The sequence below is a fragment of the Macrobrachium nipponense genome, chromosome 21, assembly GCF_015104395.2.
Source record: "Macrobrachium nipponense isolate FS-2020 chromosome 21, ASM1510439v2, whole genome shotgun sequence".
NCBI classification, from domain to species: Eukaryota; Metazoa; Arthropoda; class Malacostraca; order Decapoda; family Palaemonidae; genus Macrobrachium; species Macrobrachium nipponense.
In genome coordinates, this window is record NC_087212.1 from 7267535 (window position 1) to 7282736 (window position 15202).

General features: G+C 38.2%; 1 protein-coding gene across 1 annotated transcript in view; it reads right to left on the reverse strand.

Annotated features, from left to right (window-relative positions):
• LOC135197747 (uncharacterized) overlaps positions 1-15202 on the reverse strand; it is a 530867-nt gene that overhangs the window by 438127 nt on the left and 77538 nt on the right. The window contains exon 2 of the mRNA XM_064224821.1: positions 13062-13105. The gene's annotated coding sequence lies outside the window, so the exon portion shown is untranslated. The remainder of the gene's footprint in view (positions 1-13061; positions 13106-15202) is intronic.

Genomic DNA, 15202 nt, shown 5'->3' on the forward strand with positions numbered 1-15202 from the left:
ATCCCGAAACTCGAACTAAGGCACCGTCATTCTGTATATATAAACAGGCCCGTTCTGGACGTCAGTAAGTCTAAACGTTGAGTTTAAAACGCACATATAGCCTTTATCATCAGTGGGAGACGTTACGTGCTGAAGGTCTGACTAAGGTATCTCCATCCTGAATACGTAATTACATAGGGATCTGTGTTGAGAAGTTGAGGCTGTCATTGTTGAATGGAAACAAAACTTATATAGATACAGACGCTGCGTTTAATACAGTATTTGTATTATTATTATTATTATTATTATTATTATTATTATTATTATTATTATTATTAAAGAAAATGAACCCTATTCATATGGAACAAGCCCAAAGGGGCCACTGACTTAAAATTCAAGCTTCATAGAAAAAGGTGCTCATTGGAAAGTGACAGAAGATAAGAGGAACTACAGACAGAAGAGATTAGTTATCAGAAAAGGAAAAAATTAATGAAAACATTAATAAGTAAATAAAAATGTCAGTGCATTATAAAATGCTAGGAGGATAGACATACTATCGGATTATCACAGTGTAACAGAGACTTACCAAAATGTCATTAAGCCAAGCGGTCAATAAATAGAGCTATAACTCCACCACACTCCTTAACCCCCACCCCCCACCCCAAAACCCCCTACCTCCTCGAGATGCGGTTAATCATCGCCTGGGCTAATCGCTCAAGGTAATTTTCCACCACCTCCAGCAAACTTTCCAGAACATAGCAGCCGCAATCCTGGACGGCGCTGGCGAAGCCGTCCCGAGCGCTAGACGAATTCGCGGTTTCACTCTCCTAATAAAACCGCCCCAATTAAGAGATTAGGAAAGGATGGGAATTTATCATTTTCTTCTTAGAGCCTCGGCAATGCTTCCGACGCCAATTAACATAATAAGGCGGCTATTTTAGCCGGCACGACTGGGTTCAATTTCATAATGAGGTGGCTTTTTTTTTTTTTCTTTTCTCTCTTTATCTTTTTGTTTTTGTTCGTGACCTCATCTCTCTCTCTCTCTCTCTCTCTCTCTACAATGCAGTTCCCTCTAACACTTCACATAATTAGGAGGACTGGCGCGCAAGAACTTGTGCCTTTTAAAGTTACAAAAGCGAAGGAATTAGATGGCCTTCAAAGCATAGATGGCACGATCGTATTTTTAGGCTCAAGGCTGGTGGCTCAGAAGAAGAAGAAGAAGAAGAAGAAGTATAATAGAATCTAGGCAAACGGCCAGGCGCTGGAAAAGAAGAGGTTATTCAGCGCTGATGGTGATATTGAGAGTAGAAAGGCTTGGAAGGTGCAATATGAGTGGATAGCAAGATGGAAAAAAAAAAGAACTAATATACTTCATTTCCTTTTAGCTTTCTTTGTTACTTTGGTTTAAATGAAACCGTTACGTAGCTAGTGACTGGTTAAAACTAGACTGACAGCATAACATCATTTCAGGTTAAATATTGTCGATCATAAGAGAATTGAATCAACATGTGATAGACAGAGATTACTTATAAATAAACACCAAACTCGAATTTTAAGAAAAGTACACTTTACAGTACAGTTACTCTCGTAACAGGCCATAGAAGTTTAGTGTTAGCGAAAATGTGTTAGGATGGTATACTACTTGAACACCAATAGATTTAGCAACAGATTGATTATTGTATTGAGTTAAGCTAGCGACACGCTGTTGTTTGAGATTAAGCTGGCCTTATGCCAGCACGGGCTCTTGCTCATAGCGACACAAAATTGCATTCGATTCAAGGCACATGCGCGGGATTTCTCCATCAACTCTCATTACCCCCAAACAAAATAATACATTAAAAAAAAAAAAAAAAAAAAAAAAAAAAAAAAAAAAAAAAAAAAAATTAAAGTCATCACTAGGAAGTACACGACTGGCGTTACATAAGCGCAAAAAAAAAAAAAAAATCAAGGGAGATATCTGAAACGGAATTCTAAGAAGCGAAAACAAATGTAATTTAGGATTCAAAATTCTCGGCAATCTAATTTCCGCCTTTTCCCTTTGAAGCTTTCGTAGACCATTTGTACGTGAGGACGGGGGCCTTAAATGAAAGGAAACAAAATTGGGAAATGGAGGAAAAATAGTGCAGTAAAAGATAAGGTTAATCTATGCATGTTTTCCTAAATGAAGAGTTTTGAATCTCTTTTAAATTTCGAAAAAAAATTGAAGTTGAAGGACGGTGGAAATCCACGAAAATAGAAAAAATTATTCTCTACATTTCATGTATATGTATATATGTTTTTTTTAGTGGATGTATGTGTGTACTGAAGCCCTAATCTCATTCTGCAGTCTTAGGGCGTATGTGTAAAAAACGAGGAAAGGCTTTGTAAAAACTGTACTTTTTTTGGCAATACAAATGTGTTAACTGCAGACCATCGTTCAATTCATTCAGCTACCCAAAGTGATACGATACTTATTCACATACTGTGTGAGATGGTTTTTGTTTGTTTGTTTGTATGGTGTTTTTACGTTGCATGGAACCAGTGGTTATTCAGCAACGGGACCAACGGCTTTACGTGACTTCCGAACCACGTCGAGAGTGAATTTCTATCACCAGAAATACGCATCTCTCACTCCTCAATGGAATGCCCGAGAATCGAACTCGCGGCCACCGAGGTGGCACGCCAACACCATACCGATCACGCCACTGAGGCGCTTGTGTGAGATGGTGATTGATGCCTTTGTGCAGTGCCTGGGAGTGCCAGCACACGTGACCCTTTTAGCGGAAAGTAACCGGCGTCTAAAACAAATAAAATGGAAAAATATGTCTCTGTTAAGACCACAGACAGACCAACAATATTGGACGGCGATAAAAAAGTGGATACGCAGTGACTACCAGGTCTATGCCACCAACCAATTAGCGGTCAGCACCTTCCAATAAAAGTGTCCCGTATGCGGACAGCCTTAGAGACCCAAGACACTTCTAATTTCAATGACGATGTTTTGCCAAGACGCTCGATAATGATGTCTTCCACCTGGGAGAGGGAATGAATTGAAAACCATGGACGAATCACGTGAATTTACTTGACAATCCAACTCGTGCCTTAAACATCGTATGCGTGATATACTAAAACCAAAACAGTTCCAGTCACACAGTACTATTACGATTTAAGTATGGTACCTACTGACAATTTTCAAAGGTAATCTCTCCAGAGGGAGACATCAACTAATACGCTTAGCTTTGATAATGCTAGTTGTCAAACAATCCTCATATTTGCAACTGCTCTTGCGCGTGCGCACAAACACAGATATAGATATATATATATAATATATATATATATATTATATATATATATATATATATATATCTATATATATGTATTAGGGAGACAGCACAGCGCGTCATTAATCTATTGAATATCATTTCATTGTCCCTAAGAAAGTGGTAATAAATGAAGGTTCCTCTCTCTCTCTCTCTCTCTCTCTCTCTCTCTCTCTCTCGATCTACTCTCTCTCTCTCTCTCTCTCTCTCTCTCTCTCAATCGCTGTATATTTCCAGTCCTTAATATGGATAAAAAAAATAAATGTCCCCGGAAAAGAGAGAGCAAAACTAACAAACGCCATGTTAAATAAAAAAAACAAATAATGCATTTTCTCAAGAAATCATTCAAGTTGCAGCTTTTATTTCCACAACACGAAGGAATTAAAAAAGGAAACAAAAGACTCTCTTGGAAATATGAAAAAAAAAAAAAATAGACAGAAAGGAACCAAGATTTTTGGCAAAGAATTGTCCAAAATAAGTTGGAAAAAGACCGGAATTACAAATTTTCTTTACAAAGAATTCCAATAAAGCAAACATAAAATTGTTAAAATAATTTCAATAAAATCATAATAAGATGGGAATACTAATTCTCCTGGAAAAGAATACGCTTAAACTGCCCACACGAAAACAGTACACAACTAAAAACAAAAGGAATAACAAATTCTCTTGGAAAACTATTTCCTTCGGAACTCCTTCAAGGAAAACAATCAGTTGGAAGGGGGATAACAATTTGAAAAAAAAAAAAAAACTTGCATAAACAAAAATAAAGGGTGGGGGGGTAAATAATAATTCTTTCACCTTGAAGATCTTCCCCTTAAACCTGCAGCCACTAAACTCACCCCAATAAAACCCCCCCCAAAGAACAATGAGCCAGGGGGGTTGGGGGACCCTCTTCATTAATTTGTAATCTGTGGTGAGTGAATGTGTGTGTGTGTGTCCGCGTGTGGGTGGCATGTGCTTGCAAGCACGTATCGATGTTTACGAAGGTTCGAGAGAGAGAGAGAGAGAGAGAGAGAGAGAGAGAGAGAGAGAGAGATAATGTAAATATTGTTGCTTCTAATCAATATGTGTCCGCGGTAGCAAAGGGAACACGACAAAGACCTTACGACAAAGCCATTATCCGCCAGCCACACCTCTTCATTGACCAACTTCTACAAAGGAGTCTCATGAGATACTACAGGGAAAATGGCTGCTACTACTACTACTACTACTGCTATTCAACTTGAATCTGACACTCCCGCTGATGACACTGCTATTAAAACCTTCATCGCAACTGATGCTACAACAACAACTACTACTACTATTTCTATCAAAGCTCATACTATTACCACAATGAAGAGTATTTCCGCTAATAATAATATTTACAGCAATACTACTTACATCTAACCTTTTTATCTACCAATCTACCTACCTCCTTTCCCTTCTTTCCGTAATTCCTATCTATCTCTATCTATTCTCCTTCCTTTTTTCTCCGTAACTCCTACCTCTACTTCCTGAACGGTATTACCATCCTGCAAGCTACCTACATTCTTTAGAGCAACACGAACAGGCTAACCTCTACCCCCCAACATGCGATTATCCTTCACAGCCACAGCAGCAGCAGCAGCACAGCAGCAACGGCTGCACAACAGCAGCACAACAGCAGCAACAGCAACGGCTGCTACACGGAAAGGAGGGGGAAATAACTCTCCTAAAAGACCTGTAATACAATGGAGATTGAAAAAAAAGCTGTAAAAAAAAATCCCATTTAGGTTATTTCTGACTCGCAAGATGTCAGCTAATCTTTATTGCCTTACAGGTCTACGGAGCGCGCACGTCAGCCCCACAGCGAGCGCTATCATGTTAAACGTTACACGTGAACATGGGAGAAATTCTAGACGAGGTTTTACGTCTCTGGATAAAGCACGTTCGTGCTTAAGCGTGTAGACACACACACACACGCACACACGGTCAAGTAGTCAACCTAACATACAGGCGGAAATTTATACACACACATATATACATATATATTTTTGATGTAGCGCATGAGACAAAAAAAGTAAAAACTGTCAAGAAAAATCATTTACGCAATATACTCTTCCACAAACGGTGTTTCACTAACTCGGAAAAATGAAAATCAGTCTGTGGAAACACACAGGCTGTAACATCATTAAGTATCACCATAACTACCAGCATCATTGACGCTAAAGTCCCCTAATTGATAAAACTTTTTCATGTAGTCAACGCAACGGTGTGATCTTTTAAGGATCAACGAAGACAATAAACTACTCTTTTATTGCACTCTCACGAGGCCAAGAATACAATATCTAATGATTCGTAAATCAGAGACTATCTCATTTACCATCTGTGTCATAAAGTGAGTACTATCTGAAATAGGCGCTTATATCTTTACGGTTCAAGTTATCACTGTTAGGGGTCTGCTTACTATCACTGGATACACCGGTAACCGTACGAGACAAAGGTTCTATGTCACTCCAATAATTTCACAATAAGGTCTCTGGGATTCAAGATAGGAGTTGAAGCCAGCTAATTTCGTCAATAAACCCTAGGAAACCCTATTCATTTAATTTTCTTTGGTGTAAGAAGGAAAGTAGAACACAAAAGAAATTTAATTTAGTCGAAAAGAGAATTGAAAGGATAAAAAAATACTCGATGGGACAATCGATATTTCAGGCACGACAACAACGAATCAAAATTCCCACAAATCCCTGAAAAATATCATCTTTGGGGATCAAGTATCCACGACAACTAGAGATTCTGAGTTGAATTCATATCTGACAAGCTAGAAATGATCGACTACAGAAAATAACGCTGCTTCTGGTGCCAGATCAAATGTGTACAGTAACCCTTCACTATCTTTCTGATAACCTGCGGACAACGATGCCCATGACCACATGGCATGAGGCATCTAACCGCAAGACCATTCTGGATTAAGAGGAATTAGTTAGGGTATGCACGCGTATCATTATCTGGTAAGGAGACGCGGTTTTAAAAATAATGGTTATATCTGCAGAAAATTTAGCGATTACCTTCTTCATTTGTTTTATTTACTTTTTTTGTGACGTAAATCATTCAGGAGTTGACCTATGTAAACTTATCAATAGTTTGAGTGCCGTCATTTTTTTTCTATTTATTGCCATAAAGTAAGGCAACACACGGCTGTAGACGTTTGGTCCTGCTCGGAACAAAGAAGTATTTTATAACGTTTTAAAGATATGTAACTCGGATATCTATCATGATACCTAAATTAACCTTGATTTTCTTCGGAAGGTTATGTCATTACAGCAATGAAATACATGTGTATTCAATAAAGACCCCTCCAACAGTGGTGGTCACAATTATCCCTTACATATATACACACACGCACTATACATATATACATATATATATACATACACACACACATATATATATATATATAAAATATACATATACATAATATTCACATATACGTGTGTATGAATGGTTCCAAAACAGCATTTCACCGTTTAATATTACGTTTTTTTCCGAGGTGACGAAAAATTAACTACTGGTTTATAGCCGAATTCGTCCAGCGGCTGGAAAAATCACCGCGATAAACGAATGAAAAGGGACAAAGCATTGCTTCACGGGTATTCACGGGGGAAGCCAAGAGTGGCCATTGGCCTTTTGTTCAATCGTAATGTTGGATTCATACGTGTGGACAGTAAACAAATACAAATATCAAACATACATAAATGTATGTGTGTGCATGTGTGTTCTTATCACGGCTCCACTGGAATTTTGCCATGAACGCTTTGTAAGTGAATTCCCCTCCCTGAGGGCTTATAGACTTAGCCTCCTCTATCCCGTCCCTGTCGCTTCGTGAAACCCAGAGGACCCAACGCAAAGCGGCGCCGCTCCTCTGATCCGGCAAAACGAATTCGAGATCAAATAGAAACGAATACGAGGCTAAATAAATTATTTCGTCGTCCAGCGCGGCTCTCCAGAAGGCGAGATCACAGGCGATTATTATAAGCGGTCCCGAGAACGGTCATTTGCTTTATATATATATATACAAAGCTGCTCGGTATCGAGGCCCTTTTGACCGGATGGAGAGTTGGAGACCGCCGGCGGTTTCGACTCGGCCGAGCGGCAGACATTCCGTGAAATTTCGAGATAAGTTTATTCACGGAGTTTCGTGATGACTTATTCACGGCAGCCTTTGAATGCCCTATGACTCAGCGTCTTCAATTATTGAAAAGAATGCCCGGGTTTCGTTTGCCCGCGGTCTCTTTTAAGCAAGATGTTTGTCCTCGTTACTCTCTTGAAAGATAAGTTGTGTTTACCGATAGATTATCCGTTACGTTTGACCAGTTATATTTTCTCCGGGTGGAGTACTCTAGAGGCCTTTGAAAGGTATCAGATATTAATATTGATATCCTTCTTCATTTCCATAATGTTCCACAGTTCAGTAAGTGGTTATGAAGCAGGAAATATATGCGTATATATGTTTATATAAGTAATCGCCATTTCCTCCTTCACACCCACATTAAGGGAATTAGGAAGCATGTCAATATTAAAATCTAATCCATCTCAAAGGCTTCTACAGTGCTCCACTTCGAATAAACAACCGGTTAAAAAAATAGAGAAGATAAACTATCAGTAATTACGCAGCTTTCCTTTCAATAATTAAAGACGCCGAATTATTAGGCATTCAAATGCGCCGTGAATGAGCCATCTCGACATTTCGTGAATGTGTCATCTCGAAATTTCGTGAATGAGCCATCTCGAAAATTCGTGAATGAGCCATCTCGAAATTTCACGAATGAGCCATCTCGAAAATTCGTGAATATGCAATCTCGAAATTTCTTGAATGAGTCATCTCGAAACTTCGTGAATAAGCCATCTCGAAATTTCACGAATGAGCCATCTCGAAATTTCGCAAATAAGCCAACTCGAATTTCGTGAATGGGCCATCTCGAAATTTCGTGAATAAGAAAGTTTCCACACAACAGAACAGAATACACAGCTCAAATATAAAGCATGTTACGTTATCGCTGCGTCTGAGAACTAAAGGATAAATTTATTACGCAGGAATACACAGGGACCTACAAGATAATGCGCATGACGGAATCGATCGAGATGTAATATGCAAAGTGCTGAGAACGTCTGTTGCGGCCGCCTGTCAATTAACGACCGTCTATCATCATCATAGTTTTAATACGAAGAAGCATGAAGACAGACAAGACACTGGCCAGCAAGAAAAAGAGTGAGGCAAAGGGATGATTTAAGTCTCTCGCTATTAAAGTGTGAAGGACAGACTGATGATGGGTTACGGTATGGCTATGGATATCTTTGAACACGAGAGAGAGAGAGAGAGAGAGAGAGAGAGAGAGAGAGAGAGAGAGAATTAAGTCTCTCGGTATTAAAGTGTGAAGGACAGATTGATGATGGGTTACGGTATGGCTATGAATATCTGTTGGAAGCAGAGAGAGAGAGAGAGAGAGAGAGAGAGAGAGAGAGAGAGAGCCTCCTAATTGCTGGCCTGGCATACACTATTCGGGAAATAGAAAATACTCTTGAAATATGTTAATTAATTTCAAAGTCAATGCGCAGGAGGAACAAGTAAAGTCTAAAAGTATGAAAAATATCAATAAGCAAAGAAAACTGCAATAGAAAAAAAAAATTACTCACATAATTGGCACGAGACCAAAGACCCTGATTTAGTAGACCTATGTAAAGATGATGTCATACAGGAATATGTATACAAATATTATACAAGAATCGGATACAAGAATATGCATAAGGATGTTAGACCAGGAAACAGAAGAATATTAAGAAATATGGGTTACAGAGGAATATGAAGGAGCCTATGGGGAGTTATTCAGTTTGTTTTAATTGGAGCTCAAAACATTTCATAGAGAACAGTCATTGAAAAGTGTGTTAACCCTTCCATGTCCAACTGACGTAATAGTACGTAAAAATACTCTATTCCCTATCTATCCAACTGACATAGCGGTACGTAAAATTTACCGAAATTTTTCGTACGTGTGGTAGGGGCATTTTTTTTTTCGGACAAGTAGCGATTTCCATAGGCTAGATCATACCTTGGACCGTGTATCTCGGGTATCAATACGCCAGCAAAGTAGTTTCTGTACTGCGCATGCTCAAATCCCTGGCGTAGTAAAATTCTCACAATGAAATCAGCTGATCGCACCTACACTTCCCTCTCAGTGACCCCAACGCCATTTTTCTTAACTCTCCCTTTATTCTTCAACTTTTCCTCTACATTTTCGTATATTTACAAAGTAATTTCTATGAAAAATAACCGAGATAGGGCTCTTCAAAAAATTGTTATTCTAGCAATAAATGTTGACAACGGTAAATTTTTTTTTCGTTTCGATCAATTTATAACGTCAAAATGAAACTGTTGCCGTATCCAAATCCATTTTTCTTGACATTCCCTTTATTCTTCAACGTTTCCTCTACATTTTCGTATATTTACAAAGGAATTTCAATGAAAAATAACCGAGATAGGGCTCTTCAAAAAAAAAAAAAAAAATTTCTAGCGATAAGAGCGCTCTGTTTCTTATCCTCTTTTCTATCAATTTTTTCACCGGCTGGACTTATTCGTTTTCCATTGATTTATATGTCGATATTTAGGGATTTTTATTGGCTTTTTCATAAAAAATAATTCATTCGCCTGACTTTCATAGTTTTTGGGTTAGGAACGAAAATATTAAAAAAGTAAAGATTTTTTTTTTTTTTTTTAATAACTCACATTTTTTCGTATTTAGAGCGCTGGGACTCTTATTCTGACTATCCCACCATAAAATACTAACATTTAGAAAACAAAAAAAAGGACAAAAAATGAACGTTGTTGGAATAAAATTTATATTTTTGCTGAATTTTCAAAATAATTATTTTTTCGCACCGTCGAGCTCTCCCAGACACCTCGGATATCTGGGGACACAGTGCTCAAAACTAAGTGGATACATACATATAGCACATGCAGTTTGCTGTAAAGCAAAAGAAATAAATATTTCAAAGATAAGATCATCGTAAAAAAATATTCATACATTCACACACACACACTCGAACATATATATGAATATATATGTGTGTGTGTGTGTGCGTGCGCCCGTGTGTCTGTGTGACACCTCCGCCAACACACAAAATATTGACGAAAGTCGATTGTGCCCAATTTTATTATAAAACAACAAAACGGAAGATGGAGAGAATTTTATTTTCCTTTCTTTTTTCACAGAGAGAGAGAGAGAGAGAGAGAGAGAGAGAGAGAGAGAGAGAGAGAGAGAGAGAGAGCCTCGGTCCCAAGAATCACATAACTTGGGTATAACTAGATTATGACCGTAGCTCATGATCCGAAACCGACATTAGGTCACAGGTCACGATCCATCATTTTCCTTGCGGTACAAAGGAAGACAAAGTTGGAAAGTAAAATTGGGTGTTGTGGGGGATAGTAGGGTGTAGAGAGAGAGAGAGAGAGAGAGAGAGAGAGAGAGAGAGAGAGAGAGAGAGTTGCTGGTTCCGCAAGGTAATAATGTCTTCAGGAATGATATATACCAGCTATGGTATATATAACTGTCTATTCCTCTCGTCTCAATTTTTTTTTTTAATAAAGGGTGTGGGGGGGGTGGATGAGGGGTTGAGAGTAAATTTGAAAATTGGGGGTTATGGGGATATTAAGATATTAGTTGAGAGAGAGAGAGAGAGAGAGAGAGAGAGAGAGAGAGAGAGAGAGAGAGAGTTGCTGGCTCCAGGAGGACGTTATGTCTTCAAGGCATGAATATTACTTATCCATTCCTTTCAAAAAAAAAAAAAAAAAAAAAGCGCTTTCACACACTAAAAGCGCTTTCACGGAAGAGCGATGTATACGTGTCCTGCCGGCTGAAATTACTCCGAGTTCCCTGCTAATGGAATTTACATTCATTCTCGAGCGACAGTGGGAGTGACTTGAGCCTCAACGCCAAGTGGAAAACATCGCCAAAAAATGCTATATTAAGCATTACCTCTTGGAACAGAGAGAGAGAGAGAGAGAGAGAGAGAGATAGGCCGATGGCCAGGCGCTGGGACCCATGAGGTCATCCGGCGCTGAAACGGATGTTAGAGAAGGTGGAAAGTCAGATGGATAAAAGAGAATATGAACGGAAGTACAGTAAAAGGTATGAAGGAGGTTCCAGCTAGGGGCCGAAGGGACGCTGCAGAGAACCTTAAGTAATGCCGTCAGTGCACCTCACGTCTTGCACTATAGGTCTTGCACTATCCCCATGCGGGTATCTTGAAATATTAGGCTAGGATCCGAGGCAAAGGTAAAATCCATAACCAAACTCCAGAAGTCCTTCAAAATTTCCAGTCTCCCAAAAAGGAACATCCATCCTACAGAAACTCAAACTATTTATAACGAGGATGCAAAGGGATTAAAAAATATTAACCATTCTCGCCAGGACGATCAAAGAGAAATATGCAACCTTTTTAATGGTCCTGAAATTATACAAATCACAGTTTCATACTTTATGACAACCATTAATCCTCACGAAATCGGTTATGCAGTTTATCAACACCAAATAGTTGAAGGGGATTTGGGGTATTTAAAAGCTGTTAATGGCTCTCAGAATTCATTATTTAGACTAGCTACTGTGTATACCTTAACCTAGATAAATACGCCATGATTTTATTTCTAAATACTAGAGGCGCCAACAGCTGTTATCTATCTATGCAGAGGCATCAAAAGCTTTGCATGGCTGTTATCTATCTATGCAATAATCCTTCATTACTTCAGTGGTATACAAGATCAACGAACCTCTATACTTTCTACTCATCAGTGTCTCACTCCAACAACAACACTGCTCGGACTGTAGAACAACTGTCTGTCTATCCTGTTTCCTTTTCTATTAGTACAACATCAGTCACTGCTCTCAATGGCTACTGGGATGCCTACTAATCGTTAACGTGCCACTGCAAAATTTTCCTTACTCTAAGAAAGTGGACACGTCAGGGAATGAGTAAAATGACAGAACAAAGGAAGAGTGGAGATAGGAATAAATGAAGGGAAGAAAAGAGAGAGGAAGGGAGGGAGGGAGGGAGGGGAGGGGGTGGAGGAGAGGAAAAGTCCCCGTTGTGACAGAAAGAGGGTGTTATGTGTTACTTGAAAACGCTGTTAAGAAGGTGGTAAATGAAGAGAAGAAAAGCGAGAGAGAGGGACAGAGAGAGAGAGAGAGAGAGAGAGAGAGAGAGAGAGAGGGGAGGGAGGGGATTTAGGAATCACTTGAAAAATCTGTCTAGAATGAAATCAAGATGAAGAATAAATATGAATTTAAAACTACTGTTTCATATGAGCATGTAAATGAGAACGGAATTACATCTACAGAAGATTCAAATTAATCTTGGGAGAATTTACGACTGCGCGCGCTAAATATTCCCTAATGGAAAATGAAAATGAATACTTGAATGCAATTAATACTTTAATCTGACATGAATTAATGTGACGCTATACGAGAATACAACACATGTTCTTTTGAGTGCATAAGGCGCTTAATCTAATACCGTTGTCGGGAATAATTCACGAAGAGCAATAAGATTAATAGTGTTACTCAGTATTCAGACTTTTAAACAGCAACTAATTTCCATAATTCTCTTATGGAGGATATGAGATTCGAAGACACACACACATACACACACACACATATATATATATATATATATATAATTATATATATATATATATATATATATATATATTTACAAAACTATTCTCGAGTCATTTCTCTCAAGTGTTACTTAATCCAAATAGGGATAACTGACCTTGGATGTTTTTGTCCTCCGATTTTCGTTCCAGAAATGTGGCCCTGCAAAAATAAAAATAATTAAAATCAAAACAAGTTCCTCTGAAATAAACAAGATTAAACCAAAACAAAGTCCCAACAAAATAAACACGATTATATAAAAATCCAGTCCGTACAAAATAGATACGATAAAATGAAAACTAAGCCCTACAAAATAAACAAGATTAAATCAAAACTAAGTCCCTACAAAATAAACAAGATTAAATAAAAACTAAGTCCCCGAAAAATAAACTAGACTAAATAAAAAAAATGTCCCTACAAAATAAACAAGATTGAATCAAAACTGATTTCCTACAAAATAAACAATAATAAATAACAAAATAAGTCCATACAAAATAAACAAGACTAAATCAAAGCCAAGTCCCAACAAAATAAACAAGATTAAAATAAAAAATAAGTCCCTACAAAATAAACAAGACTAATCAAAACTAACTCCTCTTAAAAGAACACCAACCTAAAACTGTCCATTCCAAATAACAAACAAATTGGAATCTAAAATGAAACCTCGCCTTTCACACTTGGGATTTTCTTCTCAAGGAGGTCTCAGTGACCTCTAGGTCTTCGTGGGTGTCCGGTCCGACGTCTTGTCCGAACCGTCTAACTTTCCAGTAAACTGATTACGACGGCCGGCTAGCTCAAGGCCCGAAGCCTACATCAGGTCACAGGTCACGATTCGTTATATATTTTCTTGCGGGACAGAAGAAGAAGAAAAGAAAGAGGAGGAGTAGAAGAATAACCAGGAGGAGGAGGAGGAGGAGGAAAGGCATGTGAAGGAGAAAGGCTAGATTGAAGGACTAGAAACTATGAAAAAATGTGGAGCTACTACAAATCAATAAAATGGTCAGCATTGATAAAAGGATGGATCAGTATTTCCGAAGATGCTTAGGCCATCTGGAAAGAATGGAGGACGACTGACTAGAGAACAATTTATTACTAGGTGTCAGAAGGGAGGAAGAGAGGAAGCTAAGAAAATACCAGACATGTTTAGAAAGTGGTACTGGAAAGGAAGAACCTCAATGTCGAAGGGACCCGGAGGTGCTTGCGAGGTTAAAAGTGAATGGGGAATTTGACGTGCTGTTGAAAATCCTTTTCTGTAGTCGTAAGAAGCCGGCAAATAAAGTGGAACTTTTCTTAGTTGGCGATTCGTACACAAAGCAGCAGTTTAAGAATTAATCTAGGGGTACAATTTTACATATTACTCTCTCTCTCTCTCTCTCTCTCTCTCTCTCCTCTCTCTCTCTCTCTCTCTCTCTCCTCCCGAGCATTTCTGACTTACGGGAAATACATTAAAGTGGAATACCTATCTCAGAAAAACTTGGAAAGTATGAACATTCAAATGACAGTTGGTAATTTACCACAGAAATCTCTTTCACAAACTTTTCTCTCATTTAACATCATATGCATCATTCACTCCAAGGCAAGAAAATATGAGGGAATTTTGGCAACCTTAATTTCACGTTCATTTTCCCCGAAGCAACATTACCTTCGCTTCAGCAAATCATGAACGCACCGATTACATTTTATAACACCGGTGATATCAGTATACTAATTAACAGCAAGTTTATATTCTCCGAAAATTACAAGATCAGTGTCTCCACAAATCTGAAGTTTATCTGGTAGGGAAAGACAATTATTAAGTTTCTAACTGCATATCAATTTCTCTTTCCTGGAAGCCATGTTTTATAACATCACGTGAACATTTTCTTCCGTAAACATTACATAAACGGATTGGAAAACATAAAAATACGGAAACAATATCCATTTAGTATTTAGAGAGAATAAATCTTCAGTGCTTAAGATTATCCCTGTATAATTCCTCCATTAACCGTAGCGAAACTTACTATACCGGTCGTAAACTGAAAACAGATGGATAATCCCGTTACCATAACAACGCCAGAGAGGAAACTGACACAAACTGAAAATTCCATTCTCATAATAAGAAGAATGACTTGACACAAATTAAGTCCATCTTCTTGAAAACTGTGATTAAACATTAATGGCAAACAGAAATTCCATTTTTATATACACAATAGTTCATGATACCAAATATAAATTCCACCATCATGAAGATTTCTGAAATGTCATGGACACTAAGTGGTA